Genomic DNA, 19,180 nt, shown 5'->3' with positions numbered 1-19,180 from the left:
ACTGATGACTTGACAGAACCCTGCCTCACTTAAATCTAATTTACTTACAAATCTAGCCATCACCTTCTTAGTGTCATTGGTTCTCTTCAAGAACAATGGATAAGCAACAACAATTCGGTGTGTGATCAATCCCATATTTTCTTTTCCCCCAATTTTTGATATTGTCCCTCTGGCTCTTACTGATTGGTTAGTAATAGATAGTAGCCCAACTCTCCTTTGTTTATTGTTTAGGTTTTGATGGTCCAGAGATAACATGAATAGCAATTGCTTTTGTTCTGTTCAGAAACTCTGAGGGTCTTTACTTTTCTGCTTGATTCTTTTGTGAACTCATCTTTTGCTTCAGTTCTTATCTACTGTATAAATGCTGCTTTAGACAAACTGAGAACTGGGAAAGACCTTAGTTTAAAATGGAGCCAATGTCTCCTACTGCATCTAGGACCATTGCCAGTCACCTTGACCAATGTCTTGCCTCTGAATTCAGATGACTGGAGGAGAGAGTGAGGTTGATGATTGGCACTGATCTTCTTCATTAAATCCAAATCCTTTACAAATCAAGATATCACCTTGCTGATATCATTGATTCTTTTTGAGAATGAAGGACAAACAACAAAAAAGGATATGATTCCAGTAATGTTATATGACAAATGTGTTGAATAGCACATTTTCAGAAGAATCAAAATGGCAAGTGTCCTAATCCAAAAGGGAATGGGGAAGATGAACAATCATTTACATATGTTAAATGGAATAAAGGGCACTATTAACAACATTAATTTTAAAAAGGAGATTGGCTGGTCAGATAGACAGAACCATAAATAAGAGATGGATAGGGTAAGATACTTTTATTTAATTTTATTTTAAAAATATTTTAGAGAAAAGTTGCCATCATTCTGATTCAATAGAGAATTTATGGACAGATATGGAAAAAAAAGTTACACATGATTAAAAAAAAAAAAAAAAAAAAAAAAAGAGGTTTTCATCTCCCAACTTGTAAAAGGAGAATACTTGCATGAAGTATGAAAGAAATTAATATTATACTATGATATAACTAATTATTAATTTTTGATCCACCTTTTCCCCTCTTACTTGTTATAGCTTATCTCTTAAAAAGGTCATTCAGCTTTTGGAGGGCATGGCTGAGTATTAAGATTTGCTCCTAATCTTTCAGATACATGCTCTTTAGTTGGGTGAGACTAGGAGACTTAATTTCTGATTAAAGTATAAAAAGAATCCTGTATGGGTGAGTCAACCTGGAGGAGGCATCTCCTGTATTTATTTCCCCCTATTAGAGTTAAGGGCAATTCAACTATCTAGAGGGGTCCAAATGTATATGGTTTCCCTTCTTGATCTCATGATCAAGAAATGTTTTTAGTAGGAGGAGCTGAAGACATTTAGAAGAGGTCTTCATTAAATGTTCGTCAATCAGAGTTGTTTCATCAGAGGAGTTCACTTTCTCAAGGGATTTAGTGCATTTCAAGTTTACTAGCAGAAACCATTGACCAGATTGCCTAAACTGATTATTAGCTACCCAGAAACTCTGCTGTCAGGGTTTTTATTCATCTCAAGTATAAAAATATAGATAAAACTATTGTTGATATAGAATTGTAATTGGGGAAAAGGAGACAGACCCATCAGAAAGCTGTGAAGCCTGAGGAGTTTTAAAATCTCTTTTAACAGTTATTTATTTTAAAATTTAATCTAATTCTCATCTTCCTTCCCACTTTTTAAAAACCTTACTCCTTTTCAAATATACTGATTGAAAAACACTTGTCTCCTAGCAGTTTGGAAAATAAGATCCTCTCAGCTTCAGGCCTTTTCTCTGATTATCCCACATGCCTGTAATGTTCTCTTTCCTTCTCTCTAATAGATCTTCCTAGATTTTTTAAAATATCACGTAAAATCCCATCTTCTATAGGAAGCTTTTACTGACATCTCTTAATGCTAATCCCTTCTCTCTGTTAATTATTTCTAATTTCTCTTATATAAAACTGGTTTGAACATATTTGTTTATTGTTTTCTCCATTAAATTGTAAGCACCTTAAGGTAGGGACTATTTTTTTTAATCTCATGTTGTATCTCTACTTTTTTACATAGTTTCTGGCACACAGTTATTGTTATTTGATAAAATTTTATTGACTGAATTTAACATTGAATATCAATGGAAACAACAAAACTTCCTTATAAAGAATTTGCATTTAAATTACTTAATTTCAGTGCTTAGTATATCATAAATGCTTTTTAAGTTCCTTTTTCTAAGTCCCCACCACGATTTTTGTCCATTCCTTTTAATTCAATTTCTATCCATTTATTTCTGTTTGTTTGTTTCTTTGTTTTTTTCCAGGCTATATTACTTCCTTAAGATTTTTAGGTCTTTCTAAGTTTTAGTGAGGGTTTTTTTTTTTTTTTTTGTTGTTGTTCATCTTAATTGGAATTCATTTTTTTTTAATTTTTTTTTTTTTTTAGTAAATATTTTATTTATTAAAGCATTTCCTCTTTATTGGAAATTTAAGCTGCTTATATTTTAAAAACACTTTGATCATATAAAATCTTGTTAGGAAAATCATTCAATTATCTTCTTTTGCTCTTGATAATATTCTCAACAATGGAATTATTAGGTTCTCCTACAAATTATTAATCACAAAATTACTATAAGGTTCCTATTTATCCTCAGTGAATAAATAAGGATACCTATTTCTCCTTTACCATTATAAATTTTACTTTGTCAAATATTTTTATAATATTATGAATATGTTAGGACCTCAAAAATTTTTGAATTTGTACTTTGATTAAATGTAAAGTTGAACATTTTTCAATTAATTATTAATAATTCATTTTTCCTCTTTTGCAAAAAAACTGTTCAAACTTTTAAAATAGGGGGCCAGTTCACTGTCCCTCAGACTGTTGGAGGGCCAGACTATAGTAAAAATAAAAACTCACCCTGTCTCTACCCCTCAGCCCATTTGCCATAACCCGGCTGGCCGCAGAAATGTCCTCAGCCCACCACATCTGGCCCACTGGCCATAGTTTGAGAACCCCTGACTTAATCATTATGAATAGGAAGTTACTACTCTAACATATTTTTGCTAGACATTTATATGTTTTAGTCATAAAATTTTAAGTTTGCACTATTTTATTAACAATTTTTTTCTATTCTACTGTTTTTGTCTTAATTCCATTGCTTTTTTTGGAGATTTTAAAAAATCTCATAGTAGTCTCATAGTAGCTTTTTTATTCCCAATCATTCCTTCCACTTAAAAAGTAAAAACAAAAATCAATTGTCCCTATAACTGAAATAAATACTTAACTACATATTCTTCCATTATTATCTAGAATCCAGGGATCTTATCAGGACAATGTTAATTGGGAGTATATAAGAAAAGGAACAGGCAACATAGTTTTCCTTCCTCCCTCCTTCCTTCCTTCCCTTCCTTCCTTCCCTTCCTTCCTTCCTTCCTTCCTTCCTTCCTTCCTTCCTTCCTTCCTTCCTTCCTTCCTTCCTTCCTTCCTTCCTTCCTTCCTTCCTTCTTTCCTTTCTTCTTTCCTTCCTTCTTTCCTTTCTTCTTTCCTTCCTTCTTTCTTAAAATTTTCTCCCCAATTGTTTCCAATATTTTTGATATTTCAAATATCTTTTAAAATATTAATTTCATTATGATTTGACTAATTTTAACAAAAAGTTAGTATTTTCCTTGACATCATATAAAATAAAAGCATATGTAAATTATTTTGAAGGCAATTTTTATTATCAGTGTAACCAAATTATGAACATTAATGTTGTTTTAGTTGTATCACTACCCTTTTTTCTATCATTATAGTTTTAAATTTTTTTATATATCATACATTCCTAGTTGTGAGTGCTTTTATTGCAAACGGGAATAATATTAAATATTTTAAAAATTCATATAGCAAATAGATAAAAATGCAAATGAATTTCTTGCTTTAACCTAGTTTCTTGTGACTTTGTTGAACTTTTTTTTTTTTGGCAGTGGTGATGGTGGTTAGATTTTCTTTGTACATTATAATATAATTTTCAAATGATAATACTTTCATGTATTCACTTTTCATATTAATTGATTTCATATCATTTTAATATATTAGTGCACTCTAAAATTTATAGCAGAAAGTCAAAGAAAATCAGTAAGCATCTTTGCTGTTTATTTTATTTTTTTAAAATTAAAGCTTTTTATTTTCAAAACATATGCATGGACAATTTTTTGACATTAACCCTTGCAAAGTCTTATGCTCCAATTCCCCTCCCCCTCCCCCCCTTTCCTAGATGGCAATATATGTTAAACATGGTACAAATATATATTAAATCCATTATTTGCATGCATATTTATACACTTGGTGCAAAGAAAAATCAAATCAAAAAGAAAAAAATGAGAAAGAAAATAAAATGCAAGCAATTTGTATGTTTTTTTTATCAGAAGTGTTTCTAATATTTATTATTATATTTTGGCTCTTAGCTTAATCTAAGTTTATTTTGTTGAGAAAAAATAGTTATTCACCTATTTATATAATGAGTGTATTTTAGATTAAATGTTTTTTCTTATTTGATTGATTTTACTTTTATTTAGATCAAAAGCAAAGCAAGGCAAGGCAAACAATTCTGTGCCAGGAACTCTGACCCTAAGAACTATGATGAACCTATGTTAAGTATGGATGATATAAATATAAGCAAAAAGAAAGACAGCTTAGGCCACTAAGGAAATTATATTTGAATAGAAGACAGTACAGGAAAAATAAATGGAAAAAATGGGAGGGGGAAAGGAAGGGTTCCTGATTGGGCAATGTCATCAAAGTCCAGAAAGTGAGACAGACTTTCAAGGGTAATGAGAGTTAGGTAATCTGGGTCCTGGCCGACCAGAGGAAGAACTCATTTAACGATGAATAAGGTACAGCATAGAGGAACATTCTAGGGTGAGAAGAATAAAGGGATATATCATTGTTTTGTCTTCAACTCACCATTTTGATAACTTCTCTGACTTCTACCATAGCACCAGCCCTTATTGTTCACCATTCCTGCTATACAAGTTATTTTTCCCTGTAGGAAAACAAGTTTCCTGATAGTACAAACTATATTGCTTTTTGTATTTATATCCTGAATGCTTAATATAGTTCCTGACACATGGAACGTGCTTAATAATATGTCTTTCATTTAATTAATTAATTTATAATGAATAAATTCAAAGTTGTATATATTGGTTATGTTATAGAGCAGATTAAAATAGGTATTGGTAAATCAATGAAATTATTAAATAATATATACATTTCAGGGTAGAAATGAAATAAAAAGATAAAGGATAATATAGAATCATGAATGGAATACTCAGTGTTTTTTGTAACAGACTCAAAGACAAGCAAAAACCAAAAATTTTACATTGTAGGTATAGCCCAACCTATTTTATATCTAGCAAGCAGATATATTATCCTCAAAGATTTTGGCAAAATAATTCAGCATTGTAATGGAAAGACTGCTGGGTTTTTAGAGAAGAGACAAATAGTTTTTAATTCTACCTTGAGACACTATTCATAAAATCATAGACGATTTTTTTTGATGATCCTCAATTTCCTTTTCTGTCAAATGAAGATAATTTCATTTGCAATTCTTATCTCACAAAGTCATTGAGAGAATAAAATGAGATGATAGAAAACACTATAGCGACATCAACTTATTTTAAAAATACCAAGAAGTGATGACCATGAATGAGCACAAAAAAGAAAGCTGAGTCCCCAAGACTGAGAATGAATGTATCAGACTAAAATCTAACTAGCTTTCCATCTTTTCTCTGTTTCCAAACTGTTGTTACTACACATTGTACTTTAAAGTCATTGTCCCTTATCCTTTGTGAGTTCCTGACAATGCTTCACTTGAAACTCTCTCCCTTCACTTTGCCTATATGAATTCTTATCATTCAAGTTATGTCAAGTCTTACCTCAGTGAAGTCTTTTGTGTCCATAGGTACAGAAAATTTGTCATCTATACTGCTTTTAAGCCTTTTGAATAGAGCATAACAATTATCTAGTCATAGAGAGCTTAGTATATGATATCTAATTTTTCATATTGATCTCTCATTTTTATTGGTGACTCAATTTCATTAGTATAGAAATTTCTCAGGTTTTCTTAGTTTCCAGAGATGACATTCTCTGATTTACCTTTATCACATGCCTATTTACTACCTCAAATAAACAAACAAGTCTGGAAAGATTTCTACTTTTAGAAATCATTCAGTCTCACTGATTAGGTGATTGTGATTTAAATATTCAGTGATCCTACCTATTATTATATGCTCTATTAGTTCTCTCAGTATGGAGATGAAACACAATGATTTGAAGTTTACTTAGCTTTTCTCAGGAAACTTTTTCTTGTGTAAGATTCATATCTGCAATAAGTCATTTTTTTGACACAGTAGTTGTTTGTAATGACAGACTACACATTTTTATTTCTCTATTTCATCCTTTATTTAATTCAAATGTCTTAGAAGAATGCAATTTAGTACCCATGATTTTTATTTCTTTTGTCATTACCATACAATAAGAATCTTAAGATTCAGAGAGATATTAGGTAACTTAATCCAAATTATCTTCTACTATTCATGCTCTATACACAGCCATGTAGTCTCTCCTTGAACACTTACAATTTAACTTATATTATGCTGATTTTATAGACTTTGATTTAGTACAGTACTTTTAATTCATCTATTTCAAAAAACAAACTGGAAATTGAAATCATTCTTTCATAAAAGACAGAGAATGTGAACCATCTCCTTTCCTTTCCTTAGTATGCAGTTTGCCTTGCAATTCAATTAATTCTTTAGATGACTTCCTTCTTTTAATATATTTCAAGAACTTTTTTTTTGCCATTAAATATAGGGCTGACTGACAGTGTTGCTAGTAATTTCTCCTTTTTCCTCCTTTTTAAAAATGATCATTGGTTTTTATTTTTTCTAGTAAGAAAATGCATGGTATAGTGGGTAGAACAATTGATTTGACATTAGAGGATATAGGTTGGATTCCCAACCATCCTGCTCCTGACTGTGAACTTCCTTAGACAAATAAATCATGAAACAGATGGGATTTAGTTTTCATATTTTAAAAATGAAAGCATTAGAAGAGCTTTGGGTGAAGAACTTCTATCACTGTATGATTTTCTCTGCAGTTCTCTTTGAGAGATGCCCAGAATTCTGAGATTAAATGATTTGCCCAGAGTTTCCCTGTTAGTACATGTAGGAGTTAGGACTTGAACCAATGTTTTGATGGCTGAAGTCAGCTGTCTATTCAATAAATCATAGTAATTCAACAATTTTATAAAGTCTTGTCTAACTCTAAATCCTATGCTGTGAAAGAGATATCTTTTCAATGTTTTTGCTACTTCTCCATTTTATTGACCCTAATGAAACTAGCTTCTAACAACTGAATTAAAGAAATTCTATATTTCTTTTCTAACTATTCTAAATTTCTAACTATTAAATTTGGATCTCAGACCCTCACTAGTTGTGTGACCTTGGGCAAATTATTTAACCCATTTCCCTCAGTTCCTCATCATTAAAATAAGCTGGAGAAAGAAATGGCAAACCATTCCAGTATCTTTGCTAAGAAACCCTTCAATAGGGTAACAAAGAATCAGATACAACTGACATGAAAGAGCAACAACAAATATCCATATACTATTAAATATCTAAATACTACAAGAAATGTTTCAACTCTTGAAATTCCAGCAATAAAAATAACAACAAAGACAATACCAAAACCAAGACATTTTTATATGAAAGGTAATTCTATTTCTACATATTTAATGTATATTTTATACCATGGTTATAAAAGGTATAGTAATATGTATCTTCCTTGTATAATGTTTGGCATTTTATGGAGATAGAATAAGGTAATTTCCTTTCTTTATCAATTTCAATTGCACTGTTTGGGTATTTCAAAGAGCTATGCAATGATCTTTGCCTCAAAAATTATACTTTTAATGTAATTTGTTTCTCAGTTCTTCCTTTTATTTTTTTACTTGTCCAATAAAGGAAAAAAAGTAGAGGAAGGGAGAAGAGAAAGGGGGTAGGTGGAGATCTATGTCAGTAGAAGAATAAAATGATATATAGACAAATGGCATAGTTCTTTCTGGGCATGCCACATTCAAGTGCTGAGAGAGAAGTCTCTAGTCAATTTTAAATATTGTTGCCCAGAGCTCCAAGGTAGCTTACAGATTGTCTTTGACTATATTGCAGAAATCAATCTCACAAACGTAAACTGAACTTTCTAAATTTTCTGTTTTTGTTTTGAGTTCTCTTTTGCAGACTGTTCTCTTTGGATATCCAATTTGAATTTGGTGCAAGCTATGTGTCTTACTTTTACATTCTTCTTCTTCTTCTCTTTGTCTGTCTGTCTTTCTTTTCAAAATTCCCAAATCGTTTATTCATTTTGTCTTAACTTAACTGTATTTGATATTGTCTTTTCTGATATCCTAGCCAGTTATTGTGACCAAGCGAATAAGAACACCAAAGAACTTTTGATTGTCAAGTTGCATAAGATGATAATCCATTAAGTTCAATATTTTATTTCTTCAGTGGAACCACAAGTCATTATGTGAAAAAGTAATAATGTCTTCTTGGTGTCCATCTTGAAGAACTAGTGGGAGAAATCCAAAACTTTTTTTTTTTTTTTTTTTTTTTTTTTTTTTTAGCAATTCATTTTGAACTGTCATCCAAAAAGTGTAGGAAGCCATTTGTAACTTCACTTAGTAAATATAAGAACAAAATGAAAAACATTTAAATTCATATTCCTTTTAGGGCTATAAATTTACTACTTACTGTATAAAATTATGTTTTCTTTTGATCAGAATTTTTGTATTACCTTCAACATTTCATAAACTTTCATTATATTGCATGACAACTTTTTATTTTCCATACTAATGTGACTTGATTTCATTGAGTTGATATTTTCTGCAGGAAAAATGCAATGAAACATAGGTAGTAGGAAAATTATTTTTATTTTCTAGAAAGGAGTAAGGAGTAAGTAGATCCTACTCCTTTAATGTGGCCATAGAGCTGTATGACCTTGAAAAAATTGTATAATCTTTCTTAGGTTGTTTCTTCATCTGTAAAACTAAAGGTGCATATTAATCACCCAAGCAATCTTTTCTGCCTTGGAATTGTGAGGAGAATCCTTGCTCTACTATGGCTACATGCTTTGGTATGCTACTGCTGTTCCTCACTCAGAGACTACTACCCGGGATATGGGCAAAACAATAGAATCCTGCCTCAATGGTAGCAAAGAGACCCCTGTAATCTCTTTCTGAGCAATTTTTCAATTCCCTTACTGTCTGTGGTCTGACAGCTCCAGAAACCCCTGCTACTGATGTTGCTGATTCAGTGACTCCCAGGGTCTGCTTCTGATTTGCCAGGACTGGGGCTAAGCAGGTACAGCCTGCATTAGACTATACTCCATTCTCATGCAGGTGTGACAAACCTTCCCTATTGACATTCCAAGCTGTTTTGGGCTGGAAACTTATTTTACTCAGTCTTTTTCTGGGTTCTGCTGCTCTGGACTTTGTTAAAATATATTTGGAGGAGCTTGGGTGTATTTTTGTTTAAAGATATTCAAAGGTGTTTGGAGGAGTATGGGGAAAGGGAGCAGACAAGTCATTTAATCCCTCAATTTCATATGTTTTAAACAAATTACAAAGTGCTGATCTCTTGAAGTGGGGAGTGGATATGGTTTCTTCCAAAAAGTTCTTTATGATATATAAAATCATAGATTCCAATCACTAACACCTCTACAATCATCATCATTACCATTATCCTTGATGATATAAGATGAATAATAGGTACTTTAATAATTTCATTTTTTTGTGAGGCAATTGGAGTCAAGTAATTTGCATGGGGTCACACAGCTAGTAAGTGTTAAGTGTCAAATTCAGCCCAAATTTGAGCTGAGACCCTCCTGACTCCAGAACAAGTGCTCTATCCATTGTGCCATCTAATTGCCCACATTATTTAATTTTCTAAAATATATATCTATTGTTTTTTCAGGTCGGTATAGATAGTTTTTATTAGGTCTCCAAAGTCAGAATTACATATGGCTGTAGGACTATCAGCAGAATTGATTGTAAAAATCTGTAAGTAATGCATTTTTGTTTTCTTCCCAGGTTATTTTTAATTTTCTGAATCCAATTCTTCTTGTGCAACAAGAGAACTGTACGATTCTGCACACATATATTGTATCTAGGATATACTATAACATATTTAACACGTATAAGACTGCTTGCCATCTAGGGAAGGGAGTGGAGGGAAGGCAAGGGAAAAGTCGGAATAGAAGTGAGTACAAGGGATAATGTTGTAAAAAATTACCCATGCATATGTTCTGTCAATACAAAGTTATAATAAAAAATCTGTAAGTAAAAAGCACATTGATATTGCTTTAGATCTGTCCTTAAAAATTAACTTGATTGCAGGATGATTTCAGAGAGTCTTGAAGAGGGTTACATGAACTGACGCTAAGTGAAATGAGCAGAATTAGGATATCACTGTACATGGCAACAAGAAGATTATATAATGATCAATTTTGTTGGATGTGGCTCTTTTCAACAATAAGATGATTCAAGCCAATTCCAATGGTCTTGTGATGGAGAGAGCCATCTGCACCCAGAGAGAGGACTGTAGGAACTGAATGTGGATTACAACATAGAATTTTCACTTATATTTTGTTATTATTTGCTTGCATTTTATTTTCTTTCTGATTTCTTTTCCTTTTTTTATTTGATTATTTTTGCAGCAAGATAACTGTATAAATATGTATGCATATATTGGTTTTAATATATATTTTTACCATGTTTACCATATATTGGATTAGTTACCATCTAAGGGAGGAGGTGGTGGGAAGGGAGGGAAATTGGAACACATGGTTTTTCAAGAGTTAATGTTGAAAAATTACCCATGCATATATTTTGAAGACAAAAAGCTTTAATAAAAAAGTAAGTTTCAAATTGAATATATATATATATATATATATATATTTGATCCTTCTACTCCTTGAAATCTCTGAAGTGTCTGTGGACAACAACATAACCAAATGGTAAAGAATTACTAAAGAATAGATCAAGTTGGAGAAGTCAACTATATGATAATATCTTGCTTTTTCAGTGAGAATTGGAAATATTTCAGGAGTAGGGGGCTATAGTTTTAATTTTTGAAATTAAATGTACCTCTGTAGTTTACTTAAAATTCTCTTGACCAAAAACATTTAGAGCAGATGAAGTGAAACCTGGTCAATATCTTTTCATGGTTCTTGATACTGTAATGAAAGGATTATTCTCTATAGAGATATTACAACTTTCTGCATGTCTTATAAATAGCGGGATGTGTAAAGGCATAGACATGATCTTAGATACCATCTAAGTGAATTTCAAGGGATCTGTGTTGACATTGAGAACTTATGGGAGGTCTGCCATGCCTTTTGTGAACTAGAAAACAACCTGAGACTGAGGTGAGAAGCATGGTTGGAATTTGTCATTGTTAAACTTTCAGTTTGAAAAAAACGGATAGTAAATGGTTAATTTTGCCTATTCTTTCTCTCTACTTCTTTTCTTGTCCAGGACACCATATGTTAAAGTGAAGATTATTTCTTTAAAGTTTGTGTATATTTCTGTTCAACTAGTATTGAAAGCCAGAAAAAATAAAAACTTGGTCAAACAATAATTTCTGATATGTGTTCTATGTATTTCATTAATGGATATGGGATGCAAAAAACAATGTAATTGACAGACATGTAAAGGCATCTACAGAATGCAATGTAGAAAAAGAAAAAAAATTATTAGAATTCTTTCTGAATAATCATTCAGGAACTAAATGAAATAGAATATTATTGTTTTATATTTCATAACTTCTGGAAGCACCACTATAGGATAAATTTGGTTTTTCTGTAGGCGAAAAAGTAAATTGAATAGCAGTTTCTGTTTGGTTTGGGTGCGTTTTTGTGGTAATGGAATTTTTGAGTTACTCCAAGACACCATATGATCTTCCCATTGTTATAGACTCAGAATTCTCAAGGAGAATCCTGTGTAAAGGTGGAGACACAAGAAATAATGTGAAAAAGTCACTCAGTGGAAGGAAAGAAGAAGAATCTGGAAAAGATTGGTTATACCCTTAGTCCAAAGGCTGGGGATCATCAGAAGATGTAATAAAAATCCTAATATACTATAAATGCCCAATACAATATTTTCACTTTATGTAAATAATACCACAGAGACACATGGCTATCATATCTAGTATTTTTTTTTTTTTTTTTTTTTTTTTTTTTTTGCATAGGATATTTCACTAATTTGAAGTTCTTTCTCTTTTTGTAAGGTCTTCACGTAGCTGATCTTTTGTGTAGCTCTCTGCTGGGCAGGCCTTTCAACTGACCTTCCAGATTTCTCTTCTTTCTTAAGCCTATAGTTCATGTGCAAATGATAACAGAGAATAGAACTATTTCAGGAAGGGGAAAAATATTTCAAGCAGTTAGATAGACACTATAACATCTATGACAAGTGAAGGATAGGAAAAGAGATATATGTATGTTCCTAGTCAGTGTTATATCTTCTATGGATGCTAAGGATGGAAGGGATGAGATGAATAACTCACTGATGCTCTTTCTCATATTCATGGAATCTTTTTTACATGCAGATATTGATTCAGGGTTTCTACAGTAGGGAAAGACCAATTTATTCATCTCCACTGAGAATCCATAAATACTCTAACAATAATGTATTGCCACCCTTCTCTCTTCACTACCACTGCAGATGGAAAGGAGATTAGACATATTATAGATTTCCCTAGTCAGTGATTACATTGCTGGTGAGTAGAACTTATTTGTTGCATTTCATTGCTCTTAGCTTTTTATCCAATAGCTTGAAATTTTAGGTTTGCAAAGCCAGTGGAAATTGAGATGAGAACTATCAAGTTAGTATGGGGAGTTTTTTTGTATGACTATTGTGCCCCTACATATCTGGTTTTATTTTATGTGCAAGATCTCTGACTACTACGATCATCTTTACTGTTGACTTAGTCATAAATTATCTTGATGCTCATTTCGGAGAAAATAACAATAATAAAGGAAAAAAAATTAAACAAGGACTGTGATTAAGATTGAAGGGAAATACAATGGAGAAGGTAGAAAGCACTAACGTGAAGAGAATGTCTGGTAAATTCCATGGAATACCTGACCAAATCTGTTTGTTTGTTTGCATAGACAAATAATCTGAACAACTGACTATCTAGTCTTATGATGGGTATGATTATGTGATGAGAAAAAATGGAAAAATAAATTTGAAAAAGTACAATTTGACTTAGAAGGAGAACAGTGTAGAAACAACATTTCAGTGCATTAGTTTGACATTGTGATAGTCTTGACTGCAAATGAGCCATGTAGGTACTTGTTCTTGTGGGGAATCACCTATAACAACTGTCACATTCATCACAAATAAGGTAAGATTTATTGGCTGCAATTCTATGTTATAAACTGGAACATGACTGAATAGAGTTTTTAAGTTTGGCGGGTTACTTGGGGTACAAGAAAAATGTGATGCACTTTGATTAAAATTGTTTACATGTATTTTAAATTTATCTGGAAAGGAAGTGTCAGAGGGAGCTAAACAGATTTATGAGTGGTTAATTTTTATAGAATGTGTAATCAATAGTGGTCATTCTATGGTAGCATTCGTAAACAAGTCAAATATCTTTATTTTCATTGTGTCTTTTTTACTAGTTGGAAATAGATGGAAGTTTTAACAAATACAAAAAAAGATTATGATATACATGGAAAGTTTTTTTTTTTTTTTACAAAACCTCTTTAGACAACAGGACATTTCCATAACATGCCTAGAAATGTATTTTTCCCAGCAGTTTTCAGGATCTGATAGGGTCTGTTGGATAAATGATTCACAAATATGTGCTCTCATACTGTACAATAGTTAAGTAGAATGACACAGATGGTGCTCCCCTATTCTATTGAGTAAGTGGTATTTGTTTTTATAAAAACTGTTATACACATGGTTTTTAGCCAAGGAGACAGACTGAAAAAAGATTTTTTGGGATAATTTGCTTATGTTGTAGTAGTTTGTTCACTGGCAGTGTGATGTGAAACACACACATTACATGTTTTTATAAATATGGAAGGTCACAATAATAGAAATGTAGGAAGGCTGAGGGAAATTTGTAAAAAAAAAGATGAATGTATATTAAATTAGTAAAATAGATGCTATTTTAACACAATGAGATATTGATGGAGATAAATAAATAATCTAGTCTCTTGGGTCTAGTGAGATATTTGGACTTTAAAATATTCCGAAGTCCTTTAAAATTAGAATACAACTTACTTTTCCAAACTTATTGCATATTGGTTCCACTTGTGTTTTATGTTCACTGAATTTTCTTATTTGCTGTTACCCTAATGCAACATTTGGTTTTCCTCCTTTGTTTCTTTGCCATGGATTACATTTTCTCTTCACTGCTATATTTGGAATAATTTCAGTTCAAGGTTCTATTAAATCATCTTCTTTATGATGAGTTTCTTCATCTCCCACAAAATAGCACTGTATTTATTTCATTTATTTTTTGTAGTTATGTAGCTGTATACATGCTGTTTCTCTTCAATAGAACACAAGCTTCTTGAAGGCAAGCACTGGTTTGTTTTTGGTTTTTATCAGTGCCTCAGGTGCTTGAATTGAATATAATTGAATTAAGTTGGAATATATTGTTAAGATCCACGCTTTAATGTGAAACCCGAAAGCTTGTAAAGGGTTAAATTGGTCTATACCATCAAGGGACAGGTTGGTTCTCAGAAAGCCTCCACAACTGAGAATCATAATACACTTGAAGGAATAGCAAATAAGACAAATTGCTTGTGATTTGGGAATGAAATAAATTGGAGGGAAGAGGAGAGAGGTCAGAGAACAGAGAATGCAGCTGTCTCTCAGTATCCTTGTATTGTTATCATCCTCTCACATGAAGAGATCTCTTCTGCTGGTCAGAATTAGATCCCCAGAAGCCACTAGCAAGTGGCTCCTGTAACACCCAGCAGCCTCTAAGAGCTCCTGTAACAATATATACATATACATATACATGCATGCCTATGCACACATATACAGTGACACATAAACACACTTATGCATATATACACATATTCATATATATGTATAGATATTACATATATATGTATATATATATACATACACACACACACACATACACACACACACATATATATAAAATCTTGACTATAGATGGAATTTTGGTCCTGCCATTTGTATTACACTTTTGCCACATTTACACACAGATCCATTTGTACAATTCATTTTCTCCATGCCAGTATAGGTTTTGTCTTATTGGAATATAATCTTGTTTCACAGATCCTACTGCCATTCAGATAATCTCTGAATAAAAACTATAAGGCAAGGGTAGGTAGCTGCTGCAGTGGGTAAAGCATCAGCCCTGAAATCAGGGGGATCTGAATTCAAATCTGATCTCAGACACATAACACTTACTAGCTGTGCGACCCTGGGCAAGTGCCAACCCCAATTTCCTCATTTCCCTCCAAAAAAAAATCCAAAAGGGACCATGAAAAAATTGAAACCCTTGTACTTGTCTATATATTTTTAAACAATTTGCTATTGTTTCTAGGAAGTAACTTGGCTTTTCCTTTTGGCAGGCAAAAATGTTATGTTTTTCTTTTAGGTGTCTTTACCCCTTGCAGGATATTTCATAATCACAGAATCTTTCACAGTGATAGATCATGAAATCTCTCCTTTGAAAAGGATTTATAAAATGCTTTATTATCTTTGAATACTAGATAAGTGCCTGAAAAGATTACTACTAAAGCTGAAAATAAACATAAACTCCCTATCATAGAAACAAGTAGTTAAAATTTTTTTAAATATATATTTATCATAAATTCTAGATTTCCTCTCTAACTCTCACCCTCTAATTGGATGTTGAATTATCTTGTACTTAAAAATTTAACTTAGATAATTCATCTAAAGTCACAACTTGTTGACAGATAATCTTTAAATTTCAAAGATGGCATTGACAGTGAACTATGTCTATGGCGATACTAGAAAGAAATAATATGATGAAAGGCTCACAGTTCTCTTTTCCATTCTTAGTACATGTGAAGCTTATCTTTTGTTCAGTAATTAGAGTCCATACTTATAACACCTGTTGTTACATCTCTCAAAGTCATAATTATATTGCTTTTTTTTCCCCTTAAAGTCACCAGATATTTCCTCAATTTGCTGAATTTTGAATATTCTCCCTATCTGTCTGCCTCGTTTGCTGTCCTACTTTCAATCATTGGCCATCCCCACTAAGAATGATAATAATAACATCCATTCATATACTTCTTTAAAATTTACAAAAAGAATCCCTGTGAAATAGGTAGCATGAGTTACTATTATTCCCATTGCAGATGAGGAAACTGAGTTTCACTGAAGTTAAGACATATGGCTATTTCACATTGCTAGTCATATTAGCTGTTACACAGCTAATGAGAGGAGGGGGTTTAGCATTTTTTACAGCTTTAAGTCTAAATCTTATGAAAAAATTTTAGAATCAGCATTAGAAGCTCATTTGCTGATTCTAAATTCAGTACTTATTTCACTCTATGATTTCCTCCTTACTTTACTATTACTTTAATATTAGCCATTTTAATATATCAAATACTTGTATACATTAAAAATAAAAAAAATACAGAAACAACATATAAATAAAAATGAATTTGAAATCTAAATGAGGTACTTACTGTACTGAAGGTATTGTGCTAAAATTGGGATTGTAGAGGTACAAACATTATCATCCTTTTTCGTAAAGTGATTTTTATTATAATGGGAATATGATGTAGATAAAAAAGTTATACAATAAGCTTGATATATATGTAAATTATCAACATGGCCTAGAGACCACAGGTTCTTTAACTTCTGTCTCATTTTTCTCATCTGTAAAATGAGGGGATTGGACTAGATGACATTTGCACTTCCCCACTAGATCATTTAATTTCTATGTGTCTCATATAACTCCCCAGGATATATCCATTAAGATATAGTTGTATTGCAATCTGCAATGACAAAAGAGTTCTAACACTGGGAATTTCCCATGTTGAAAAAATCATAGCCTTTTATGTCAACATGTATAAATCTGTATCTCTCATCAATGCTATATTTTTCTTTTTCTTTTTTCTTAAGAAGTTCACATCCTAAAAGAGAAAACCTCTGAATACAAAATATTGTATAATATAATATACAAAATAAAATGATACAAAGTATATATAAGAAATGTTCAAAGTAGGTAATTTCATTGTGCAAGGCACTAGTTACTAACTTGGACAACTAAGTAAAACTTTCAGAAGAAAGTAGAATTTGAGCTGAATCTAGGAGCATGCCAAAGGCATAAAGGGCAGATATGAGGAAAGAGAGCATGAATACAATGACATGGCATATAGTAGAATGTGATGGGGTTTCCTCCATCAAATATATTTTCCACTCAGCTGTCAAAATGATTTTCCTTAAGCCCAGATCTGATCATGTCACTATTTAATAAACTTCCATGGTTCCCTATTACTTAAACAAGTTTCTATTTTTTGTTTTTTACAAATGAGTCCCATTTGCAACTTCCCTTGCTAGCATTTTGCATTTCAGTTAAACTTACCTTCTTTTTGTTTCTCCTGTCTTTGTATTGGCTGTTCCCTAGGTCTGACATTCATCTTTTCTCATTAAACCTCATAGCATTATTCTCTTCCTTTAAAACACAGTTTAAACAACTTCTTCCCTATGAAATCTTTCTGTTCTCCCTAAATGCTGCCATTCTACTTTGCATTTAAATAATTTGTATTTATTTTATTTAGTCTTTTTATATTTACTTTGTATATGCTTAGATATATTTTGTAACTGCAATAGAAGAAGTTGCTTGAGACCAATAATTATTTTATTCTCTGTACTTATATTTCTAGAGCTTAGCACATGATAGCAATTAAGAGACATTTGTTAATTGATTGAAATTGAAATCTATGAAAATGTTATAAGGCATAAAGAGAAAGATAGAGACAGAGGGGAACAGAGAGATTGAGAAAGACAGAGAGAGAGAGAGAGAGAGAGAGAGAGAGAGAGAGAGAGAGAGAGAGAGAGAGAGAGAGAGAGACAGAGACAGAGACAGAGACAGAGACAGAGACAGAGAAAGAAAGAAAGAACCAAATTCATTTGGGTGCATCAGCAAAAGACTCCTAAAAGATATGAAGGAAAAGAAAGATTTCAAGAGGCAGAAATGTTTAATATATCATATAAAAGAATGAGCTATTGTTTCATTAATTCCTACTTAGAGAGTATGAAGGTAGGAGAGAGCAAGATGTAATTTGAGTAATAGTGAGTAGTTCACTTTTGATGATATCTATAACCATCCTGGTATGTGACAAGCCCAGATGGGTAAGTTGCCACTAGGTTATAGATACCCTTAAGTGATGGTTTATAATTTAATCCTATAAAGAAGGAGACATTGATATTTTTTTGAATCATAGGAATATAAAACTGCCTGTTAAGAAGTAATTTGGGCAGTTGTGCAAAGGGTGGATTGAGATAATTTAGGAGGCTCTTTCAGTAGCAGAAGCACATAATGCATGCTATATTTAATCTCTGCATCACTTCTAGTGCCTATGAAAGTGCTATATGCAGTTTTGTTTGGTACAGAAGGAGTTTGATTATTTATATTAGTGTAGAAAACCTGTAGGTAGAAATTGCCTCCATCAATGCAGATCTCACTTGTTATCTATAGTTTTAGGGCATTACCCTAAATACTGAGTGTTTAAGTGCCTTTCCCATACTTTAGTCATCTATGTCAGAGGCAGGACTTGAACTAAGATTTTCCTGACTCCCAAGCCTAGAATCAATAAACACTGATTAATAAACACCAGTTGAATTTAAAAGGAAACCTAGCTTTTCTGTTGTAGACAAGTTGTCTTCAAAAAGCATTGCTTTGAGGATAATAGTCTGCCTATTTTCTAGGACAATGGTATTGGTAATAATACCAATACCATTGTCATTTGGCTTTTGGATGACAAAGATGATAATATTTAAGAAGCTTAATGTGATGTGTCTGGTATAACCACATCTTATAGACACATTGGAAGTTGGAAAGCACGACTGCTTTAGAGTCTGTTTTAGACTCAT

The sequence above is a fragment of the Sminthopsis crassicaudata genome, chromosome 1 (genome assembly GCF_048593235.1).
Source record: "Sminthopsis crassicaudata isolate SCR6 chromosome 1, ASM4859323v1, whole genome shotgun sequence".
Lineage (NCBI taxonomy): Eukaryota > Metazoa > Chordata > Mammalia > Dasyuromorphia > Dasyuridae > Sminthopsis > Sminthopsis crassicaudata.
The sequence above is the reverse complement of the archived record's forward strand: the minus strand, read 5'-3'. Positions refer to the sequence as shown.